This window comes from Salvelinus alpinus, chromosome 21 (assembly GCF_045679555.1).
Source record: "Salvelinus alpinus chromosome 21, SLU_Salpinus.1, whole genome shotgun sequence".
Taxonomy (NCBI): Eukaryota; Metazoa; Chordata; class Actinopteri; order Salmoniformes; family Salmonidae; genus Salvelinus; species Salvelinus alpinus.
Window position 1 is genome coordinate 28,055,411 of NC_092106.1, and position 11,304 is coordinate 28,066,714.

The 11,304-nt window shown below is 41.6% G+C and overlaps 1 pseudogene; it reads left to right on the forward strand.

The window, feature by feature from the left end:
- LOC139548476 (peroxisomal sarcosine oxidase-like) overlaps positions 1 to 1,889 on the forward strand; it is an 8,825-nt pseudogene extending 6,936 nt beyond the window's left edge.
- Positions 1,890 to 11,304: the final 9,415 nt, after the last annotated feature.

Consider the following 11,304-nt stretch of genomic DNA (forward strand, 5'->3'; position numbering starts at 1 on the left):
TACATATATTTCAGGATGTTGTGTATCCCTGTAAATTCATGTAAACATTACTGTTCTGAAAACATAGCTTGTCCAACCAGGTATGGGGTAAGTTGAGCCGTGGGACAGGGTAAATTAAGTCACCTACACATTTCTGTACTGAATGAAATATTACCACTACCTTTTTTAAACCATGTCTATCTTTTTAAGCATATTTTAATCATTTTAAGCATATTTTAACACAGGCTTAACACCTAACAAATACTTTGTACTTTTTACATAGGCCTAGCCCTGTTGTTACCTCATATCCCAGCAATAAAGCCTTGCATTAAGCCTGGGAAGAAAACGCTTCAATTTGCTCAGCTTGCCATTGGCTCAACCATTGGTTCAAGTTACGCCAAGGTAAACATTTTGACTATATTAGCACACGCAGCTACAAGGATGCACTATCTTGCTAGGTTTAGGACCTCATATTGAAGCTTTTTGAGACCCAAACTGATGTATAGAACAATCTACATTTTGTGTATGTGGATGAGCAAAGCCCAAAGAGTTTGGCTTTTTTTTTTTAATTCACCACAGAGACCTGGCACACACTTAGGTCCAGAGTGGTGCTGAACATCACAGAGCCCTCTAAACCTACTTCAGCACCATGTGCTGTAGCTGTATCTTAGAGTAAGATCTTACACACGGACAAGTCAGACAACTTTTAATTAGACAGTCTTTGAAGCCGGCTGTGAAGAGTTGAGCTTTGAGTCCAGACCCGTTTTATTCACTAATTAACGTCTTTGTGGTGCTCTCAGGCGCCAGGGGCCCTCTCTGTCAGCTGTCTGTCTGCCTGTCTGTCTGTCTGTCTGTCTGAGAGAGAGCGAGAGAGAGAGAGAGAGAGAGAGAGAGAGAGAGAGAGAGAGAGAGAGAGAGAGAGAGAGAGAGAGAGAGAGAGAGAGAGAGAGAGAGAGAGAGAGAGAGAGAGAGAGAGAGAGAGAGAGAGAGAGAGAGAGAGAGAGAGAGAGAGAGAGAGAGAGAGAGAGAGAGGGGTCCTGTCTTCTCCCTGTCCCAAAGGTCTGACGCCTGGGGTCTCCTGGCTCCTGTTCCATCTGCTCTGATAGCCGCCTCCTACAGTAATTATGTGTGTACTTCATTTCCACTTGTAATAGTTTTTAAAGGACCTGGCTGGCACACAGTGCAATTGGCTGGTGAGAGAGAAAGAGAGTGCTACTCTATAACAGGAAGGATTAACTCCATTTGAGAAAGCCATTTGAGAAGCCACATAATCAATACAGGGGAAAGTATGAATTGAAGTGGTTTGCTTCTGAACCCATTGGTCCCTTGGTGGTGGAATCTGGAAAAGTAACCATAATAGGATGATTGTTCATCATGGTCTATTAACCTGTTCCACTTGCATGTACCATATTATCAGTGTTTTAACCCATGTGTTCTAGTAAAGACTGTGCAGCACTGTGCTGTGTTCAGTCAGTGCACAGGGATAATCACAATACTACAAAAAACGTGCAGCTCCTCTGCCACCTCCCCCTCCTCCTCCACTTGAGGTATCAAAAGCCATGGGCACAAGTCCTGGGGGTTGCCATGGTTACAAAGGCGCCCAGTGTGTTTGGGCATACCATTGAGGGCCCTTCACCTCTTCCAACAAAAAACGCATATGGCGAACTGTCAGAGTGGCCTACAGTTTGTTCGCTATAGCCCCGGACGCACAGTGCTGAGGCTTTTATGACTTCAAAGCTCGGGAGCTCTGAGACCTTTATCAGGCAGAGAGAAAACTAAAGCGAGGCATTCTTAAGCCCGGTTGACATTCAGAGTTTTCCTCCTTCCCTCAGACCCATAGCAACAAGAAGAATCCACCTCTCCTGAGTACAGTGTCTGTTTCCTCATTTCACCCATAGGCTGACAGCTGACGGCACGCTCATCGCTGAAAGGAGGGATAAATCTCCTTAATTTAGCTCTGGCTTGAGCCCACTTAAATGAAAAGACGCCCTGTTATGGTCAGAGCAATAGCTTCTGTCCTCTTTGATGTGCTAAGTCATGCAGGGCTCAAACAGACTGCCTGACTCAGACAATGGGCCAGAAACACACAGGCTATTTATAGAGGCCCATTGGGGTGTTCCACAAGGTGCAGGTTATATATTTCAGTACATTATAGACTCTAGGCCAACCTGAAATTACACCCTTTGCCATATTTAGTGCACTATTTCCCCCCTTTTATAGTGCCTAAATAAAACCTTTATAGTGCCTAAATAAATCCTTTATAGTGCCTATATAAAGCCTTTATAGTGCCTATATAAATCCTTTATAGTGCCTAAATAAAGCCTTTATAGTGCCTATATAAATCCTTTATAGTGCCTATATAAATCCTTTATAGTGCCTATATAAATCCTTTATAGTGCCTATATAAATCCTTTATAGTGCCTAAATAAATCCTTTATAGTGCCTATATAAAGCCTTTATAGTGCCTATATAAATCCTTTATAGTGCCTAAATAAAGCCTTTATAGTGCCTATATAAATCCTTTATAGTGCCTATATAAATCCTTTATAGTGCCTATATAAATCCTTTATAGTGCCTATATAAATCCTTTATAGTGCCTATATAAATCCTTTATAGTGCCTATATAAATCCTTTATAGTGCCTATATAAATCCTTTATAGTGCCTATATAAATCCTTTATAGTGCCTAAATAAATCCTTTATAGTGCCTATATAAATCCTTTATAGTGCCTAAATAAAGCCTTTATAGTGCCTAAATAAATCCTTTATAGTGCCTAAATAAAGCCTTTATAGTGCCTAAATAAATCCTTTATAGTGCCTATATAAATCCTTTATAGTGCCTAAATAAATCCTTTATAGTGCCTAAATAAAGCCTTTATAGTGCCTAAATAAATCCTTTATAGTGCCTAAATAAAGCCTTTATAGTGCCTATATAAATCCTTTATAGTGCCTAAATAAAGCCTTTATAGTGCCTAAATAAATCCTTTATAGTGCCTATATAAATCCTTTATAGTGCCTATATAAATCCTTTATAGTGCCTAAATAAAGCCTTTATAGTGCCTAAATAAAGCCTTTATAGTGCCTATATAAATCCTTTATAGTGCCTAAATAAAGCCTTTATAGTGCCTAAATAAATCCTTTATAGTGCCTATATAAATCCTTTATAGTGCCTATATAAATCCTTTATAGTGCCTATATAAAGCCTTTATAGTGCCTAAATAAATCCTTTATAGTGCCTATATAAATCCTTTATAGTGCCTATATAAATCCTTTATAGTGCCTAAATAAATCCTTTATATATAGTGCCTATATAAATCCTTTATAGTGCCTAAATAAAGCCTTTATAGTGCCTAAATAAATCCTTTATAGTGCCTAAATAAAGCCTTTATAGTGCCTAAATAAATCCTTTATAGTGCCTAAATAAAGCCTTTATAGTGCCTATATAAATCCTTTATAGTGCCTAAATAAAGCCTTTATAGTGCCTAAATAAATCCTTTATAGTGCCTATATAAATCCTTTATAGTGCCTATATAAATCCTTTATAGTGCCTAAATAAAGCCTTTATAGTGCCTAAATAAATCCTTTATAGTGCCTATATAAATCCTTTATAGTGCCTATATAAAGCCTTTATAGTGCCTATATAAATCCTTTATAGTGCCTATATAAATCCTTTATAGTGCCTAAATAAATCCTTTATAGTGCCTATATAAATCCTTTATAGTGGCTATATAAAGCCTTTATAGTGCCTATATAAATCCTTTATAGTGCCTAAATAAATCCTTTATAGTGCCTAAATAAAGCCTTTATGGTGCCTATATAAATCCTTTATAGTGCCTAAATAAATCCTTTATAGTGCCTATATAAATCCTTTATAGTGGCTATATAAATCCTTTATAGTGGCTATATAAAGCCTATAGAGTGATTGAGGTGTCGCGCCCTGACCTTAGTTATCTATGTTTTTCTTTATTATTTTGGTCAGGTCAGGGTGTGACGAGGGTGGGTATGCTTGTTTTGTATTGTCTAGGGTTTTTGTATGTCTAGGTGTGTGTGTAAGTCTAGGCATATGTAGGTCTATGGTGGCCTGAAATGGTTCCCAATCAGAGGCAGCTGTTTATCGTTGTCTCTGATTGGGGATCCTATTTAGGTTGCCATTTTCCATGTGGTTTCGTGGGTTCTTGTCTATGTGTAGTTGCATGTCAGCACTCGTTCTATATAGCTTCACGTTCGTTTTTGTTACTTTGTTAGTTTGTTTAGTGTTTTTCTTCATTAAAAGAAGAATGTATTCATATCACGCTGCGCCTTGGTCTCCTCAATACGACGAACGTGACATGAGGACCTACCTGCCTCACTCACTGTGATTGGTTCTCCCCCCAGGTCACAGATTTAAGTTTGGCCCAATCGTTGGCTAGCTGCTGTGTGAACTGAGTCATGGGAGAAGTGCCCTCCTATGACCTCTCCCACTTCCGAATCAGACTCTTCCAAACCCACTCCAAGTCAGCACTGTAGGATCGGGTTCGCTGGCTATAGCAACGAAGATTTCAATGCCCCAAACAGCACAAAGAATAACTGAAAGAAGATAGCAATGGTCTTAACCATTTTCTCAGGAACCAGAGCTTTAAAAAATGTAGAAATGTAAGGTTTTCATACCAGTGTGGCTGAATCCAACACAAACCATGGCCGCTGGCAAACAAAGACTTACTTTTCTAGATAATCATTGAGAAATGTGACGTAGAGATAAGAGCCTTTAAATGAGAAGAGGAAACAAATCAATGATTCACTAAAGCAAATCTCTCACCCACACAGAGACCCTTCAGCTGTTGTATTGTTAGTACTGCTCTGTAAATCATACTCTCATAGCCTCTACTTAGACCTGGGGCCCATTCTGCATCATTTCAAACCAGACTAATAATAACAATAGTAATAATAATTTATTACATTTGTAAAGCACTTTTCATTATACAAGAATAATCTCAAAGAGCACAAAATAAAATATCAAATAACAAAACAAACATACATTATCTAACCACATCATGAAAGCAACAATCAAAGTCTAAGAGGAAGGCCATAATGGGAGGCCAGCTGATAGAGGTGAGTCTAAAGTCCAACTATAACATTGTTGTAAGACTGTAAACCTGTTAATCTGTGACAAATGGTCTTAAACTTAAAAAACGTCACCCTTATTGGCTTGTATGATTTTATGCATCACTACCTCCTCCCTTCTCACTCCCCCGAATGAGGCCTTTTTCAAGCTAAGCACATAGTTAAAAAGACATCAGCCGTGGAACCATTTGTCTTTGCGCAGCCAGCTGTGTGTGCAGTGTGTGTGCAGTGTGTGTGTAGTGTGCAGCCTTCAGTGGCGCGTGTGTGCCTCTGCCTGTACCTATTTTCCCATGTAAACATTTTAATCACTAATCAGCCAGCCTGTTACAATGGTTGCCAACCACAGCCATCAGCGGGAATAAGAAAATGGTATAGCGAGACGCAGACAGATCAGCGCACCACTCAGTCTCTCAGCTCTAAGTGACTTTGAATTGATAGAAAATTAGGAGACCATTAAACATGCAAACGCAAGTATTCACCCAGCAATATTCAGGGGGAAAGGAAACACTGGAACATCTATTTCTAAACATGTATGTATGGGATACGCTTTTAAGAAGAAGAGTAACGTTTGAAAGTAGTGCCCTTTTTCTGATTCTCTATAGCCAGCTAGCCAGCGTCATGGTTCTGGGTCCTAGCGCCTTTTTTGTCACAAATACAAGTTCATGTAATTTGGTTGAACTATCCCTTTAAGCACTTGATTGTCAAATGATAATGATGGTCTGTCATTAGACTTTAACCTCAGGTAATCAGACATAGGCCATGTTATAGTATAGGCACAGAAACCTGAGCCGGCAGGAAAGGGGGGGTGGTGGTGGGATGAATGTAGCCTGAGAGGACAAGCCACCATGAGGAACCATAAGCTCACCCTTGTTGCTGCCAATATAACATGGAGAAACAGGGAGAAATGTAGCTCAGAGAATGACAGGAAACACACTGATAGCAGCTTTTTCCACATCACCACACTGCTAGAAGGCGGTAACACAGACAGATAAACAAGACCTGTTTTAAAATGATCTCCTCTCAGGAGGGTTATTTGTCCTATCTGTCAGGTAGGTTCAGAGGGCAAGAATGGTGCTCCTATCAGATAGAACACCTGCCATGAATTTGAAAAGATGTGCTTAAGGGTCTTTAGGTTTTCATCTCTGATTTGCATGTAAAAATATTTTTCTACCACTGCTTCAATGCCAATAGAGCAATGGCTGATATTTTTCACCAATCAGAGCTCTGTCAGCTTCCATGTAAGATAAAACAACTAGCATAACACAGATTCCACTCAATGTGTTTTCCTTTCATCCCCCCCCCCCTCCCCCTCTGTCTGCCCCCATCTGTCACAAGACTTCTTAACAGGCCCAGATGTGTCAGAGTCTTAAGAATATAAAGAAACGTGTGAGAGAGTCAGAAAGCACAAAATGACTGTCAACTATGAGAGTGAGTGCTGGGTACAGTGCTGTGAAAAAGTATTTGCCTCCTTTCAGATTTTCTCTATTTTTGCATATTTTTATACTGAATGTTATCAGATCTTCAACCAAAACCTAATATTAGATAAAGGGAACCTGAGTGAACACATAACACAGTTACATACGTATTTAATTAATTTAACAAACATGTTATGAAACACCCAGTGCCCCTGTGTAAAAAAGTACTTGCCCCCTTGCACTCAATAACTGGTTGTGCCACCTTTAGCTGCAATGACTGCAACCAAAAGCTTCCTGTAGTTGTTGATCAGTCTCTCACATCGCTGTGGAGGAATTTACTGTAGCTATAACGACTCCAACCAAAAGCTTCCTGTAGTTGTTGATCAGTCTCTCACATCACTGTTGAGGAATTTACTGTAGCTATAACGACTCCAACCAAAAGCTTCCTGTAGTTGTTGATCAGTCTCTCACATCGCTGTGGAGGAATTTACTGTAGCTATAACGACTCCAACCAAAAGATTCCTGTAGTTGTTGATCAGTCTCTCACATCGCTGTGGAGGAATTTACTGTAGCTATAACGACTCCAACCAAAAGCTTCCTGTAGTTGTTGATCAGTCTCTCACATCGCTGTGGAGGAATTTACTGTAGCTATAATGAATCCAACCAAAAGCTTCCTGTAGTTGTTGATCAGTCTCTCACATCGCTGTGGAGGAATTTACTGTAGCTATAACGACTCCAACCAAACGCTTCCTGTAGTTGTTGATCAGTGTTCACATCGCTGTGGAGGAATTTACTGTAGCTATAACGACTCCAACCAAAAGCTTCCTGTAGTTGTTGATCAGTCTCTCACATCGCTGTGGAGGAATTTACTGTAGCTATAACGAATCCAACCAAAAGCTTCCTGTAGTTGTTGATCAGTCTCTCACATCGCTGTGGAGGAATTTACTGTAGCTATAACGACTCCAACCAAAAGCTTCCTGTAGTTGTTGATCAGTCTCACATCGCTGTGGAGGAATGTTGGCCCACTCTTGCTTGCAGAACTGCTTTAACTCAGCAACATTTGTAGGTCGTTTCAGATCCTGCCACAACATCTCAACTGTGATTAGGTCTGGACTTTGATTAGCCAATTCCAAAACTTAAAATGTGTTGCTTTTCAGCCATTTTCATGTAGGCTTGAATGTGTGTTTTGGACCATTGTCTTGCTGCATGACCCAGCTGCATATCAGCTTCAGCTCACAGTTGAATGGCCTGACATTCTCCTGTAGAATTCTCTGATACAGAGCAGAATTCATGGTTTGTTCAATGATGGCAAGTCATCCAGGTCCTGAGGCAGCAAAGCATCCCCAAACCATCACACTACCACCACCATTCTTGACCGTTGGTATAAGGTTTTTACTGTGGAATGCAGTGTTTGGTTTTTGCCAGACATAATGGGACCCGTGTCGTCCAGTTCTGCAAGCAAAATTGGACCAGAATTCCTCCACCGCGATGTGAGAGACTGATCAACAACTACAGGAAGCTTTTGGTTGGAGTCGTTATAGCTACAGTAAATTCCTCCACCGCGATGTGAGAGACTGATCAACAACTACAGGAAGCTTTTGGTTGTAGTCATTTTAGCTAAATGTGGCACAACCAGTTATTGAGTGTAAGGGGGCAATTACCTTTTCACATAGGGGAATTGGGTGTTGCATAACTTTGTTTATTAAATAAATGAAATATGTATAATAAGTATATTTTTTGTTATTGTTCACTCAGGTTCCCTTTATCTAATATTAGGTTTTGGTTAAAAAATAGAGAGAATCAGACAGGGCAAATACTTTTTCACGGCACTGTAGGCATGGAAATGACTGTGATTTGGAAGAATTTGTGCAAGGTAAATGGAATGGTGTGAGTAATGAGGGGTAGTCTAGGCACCTGTCTGAACTACTAACAGATAACAGATAACATCTTCCTCTTCATTACCTGTTATCAAAATAGCATCAAGGTGACAACTGGAAACAGTCCACTCATACTGAAGACCAGATGGGGGGAATAAGTCATGTTATGAGACATCCATAGGCTGGTTACATTTTGGTTTGTTTTCATTTAGAACACATGATAATGGAAATGTTGTGTTTACCACACGATAAGCTGTGTTTTGGCCTTTAGCACGTACAGGTTGTGTTTGTCTATTAATATTCAAATGAGTTTGAGTTTGGGTGTTTCAAGGGCTACTTTACTTCACTTAAAAACAATGACCTTTTGGGTGGTAGTCATTCTGGACTTGAAAGATTAGTTTCGTAAGCATACTCCGCTTGCTTGGAGCTAATGTCATCAGTTGTTGTTTTTACAAACATAATTATATTTGACATTAAAATACAACATTATCAAGTGTTAAATTGTATTGAAGTGTTAAATGAATCCAAAGTTTGAATTAACCTCGTAACTCAAAAATTTACAAAGTAACTTCTAAACTTGTTGCATAGTGTGGCAAATGTATCCATATTTTGTTCACCATAAAGAAATTAAATGTCAGATACTCCACTGTGAAGATCATGGCATAAAAAGGTCAGAATGAGGTCAAACTGAGAGAAAATGCTATTTCATAATGTAAACTGAGGAACAATCCCAATGAGAAGTTAAGTAATCTTAAATACTGTGAAATCTGTGCAGTAAATACAGTATTTTTTTAGACATTTTGATGACCTCACCACCATCTGTAGTGTAAAAAGCAGAGTCCTTTTGCGGTAAACCACTGCCATATGGTCAAGGCCCTCCCACACAAAACCCCAGAGGTGAGCATTGGCGTAAGGTCAGTCTTCCATGCAAAGCTCCAGGCTCCAAGCATGGCGTCAATTGGCCCACCTATTTCCATGATTAACAGTATCCATGGGTTACTGAGCTGCTGGGCATCCACAATCCACCATCCACCCACCATGCCCTGTTAGGGACCTACGGGGGAGGAGGATGAAGCAGGAGGGCAAGGGAGAGGTCTCCAGGGCATGATGGTTGTGGGAGGTTAAAAACTGCAAACAGAGTGGGAGGAATCACACACATCCTAATGTGGTGAAGTAGTTACAGGAACTGGACAGAACAATACACATCTAGGGAAAGGGAGGGAATTTCAACTCACTGTTTGCTGCTCTTGGCCCAAGGGTGATGTTTAAATTCAGCTCATTTGATAAAGCCAGGTTGGTCAGCATGGGTTAAATTGAGAATTCAGATGTAGGGTAGCGTTATTTGGGCGGGTCAGGAGTAAGGTTGAGCCAGCTTTGGGTTGGGGTTTGGGTTGAGACTAGGGCTGGGGTTAGGGTTGTGGTAGAGCCTAGGGTTGTGGTGGAGGCTAGGGTTAGGGTTGGGGTAGAGGCTGGGGTTAGGCTGGAGTTAGGGTTGTGGTGGAGGCTGGGGTTAGGGTTGTGGTAGAGGCTGGGGTTAGGGTTGTGGTGGAGGCTGGGGTTAGGCTGGAGTTAGGGTTGTGGTGGAGGCTGGGGTTAGGGTTGTGGTAGAGGCTGGGGTTAGGGTTGTGGTGGAGGCTGGGGTTAGGCTGGAGTTAGGGTTGTGGTGGAGGCTGGGGTTAGGGTTGTGGTAGAGGCTGGGGTTAGGGTTGTGGTGGAGGCTGGGGTTAGGCTGGAGTTAGGGTTGTGGTGGAGGCTGGGGTTAGGGTTGTGGTAGAGGCTGGGGTTAGGGTTGTGGTGGAGGCTGGGGTTAGGGTTGTGGTGGAGTTAGGGTTGTGGTGGAGGCTAGGGTTAGGGTTGGGGTAGAGCCTAGGGTTGTGGTGGAGGCTGGGGTTAGGGTTGTGGTGGAGGCTAGGGTTAGGGTTGGGGTAGAGGCTGGGGTTAGGCTGGAGTTAGGGTTGTGGTGGAGGCTGGGGTTAGGGTTGTGGTAGAGGCTGGGGTTAGGGTTGTGGTGGAGGCTGGGGTTAGGCTGGAGTTAGGGTTGTGGTGGAGGCTGGGGTTAGGGATGTGGTAGAGGCTGGGGTTAGGGTTGTGGTAGACGCTAGACCCTATCCTTTGTCCACATCCCAGATCAACTCTAACACTGGCCTCAGCCTCAACCACAAACCCTAACCATAGCTTCATGTCCACATCCCAGTTTCACCCTAAACGTTGCCTCAACCACAACCCTAACCCTCATTTGGAATAACCCTTACTTTGGTTTATCCTACATTTATTCTACTTTTGATCCTACTTTTCTCTTGACCCAAGGTCCAGGAGCCTGACTCAATTTAACCACTGTTCGTCAGGTTGATGAATATGTTGAGTAGTTCGACTAATACAGCCTAAACGCTGTTGCTTTGCCTGCCTTCAGAGAACCATGGGGGTGGATGGAGTGGTTTATGATGTCATAGTTTACACCTGAAGGGGGAATGGATAGGGAAAGGAGAACCAAAACGTAAAAAAAGAGCTTCAGATTAATATCCTAATACTAGGAGGACTAGCCAAGTACGTATTGATGGTGCATTGATTCATTGATCTTGGTGATTATGGTGCGTTGAGGACTGCGCTGCATGGTGCAAAATGGCCGATCAATATCCCATTCCTTAGTCCCTTACTAAATTACATAGCAAATGTAAAATACTGCATGACATGTCATTGGACAGCTGATTAAACAGTTTTTTGTTGCTTCCAGACAACGCTGACCACCACACCACACAGAGACAGACCAGGCAGGACCACACAGTACTATTCCTCCTGGCCGTCTCCTCCCTTCTAGGAGATTAAACATTACCGAACAGCTTGCATGCCAGAGGAAATGACAGTTGTGCTGGGCAGTGTGCGGTTGATGTGGCAGGGGGGTGAGAAGCAGGGGTCACGAGTCAGCCAAAACACAAG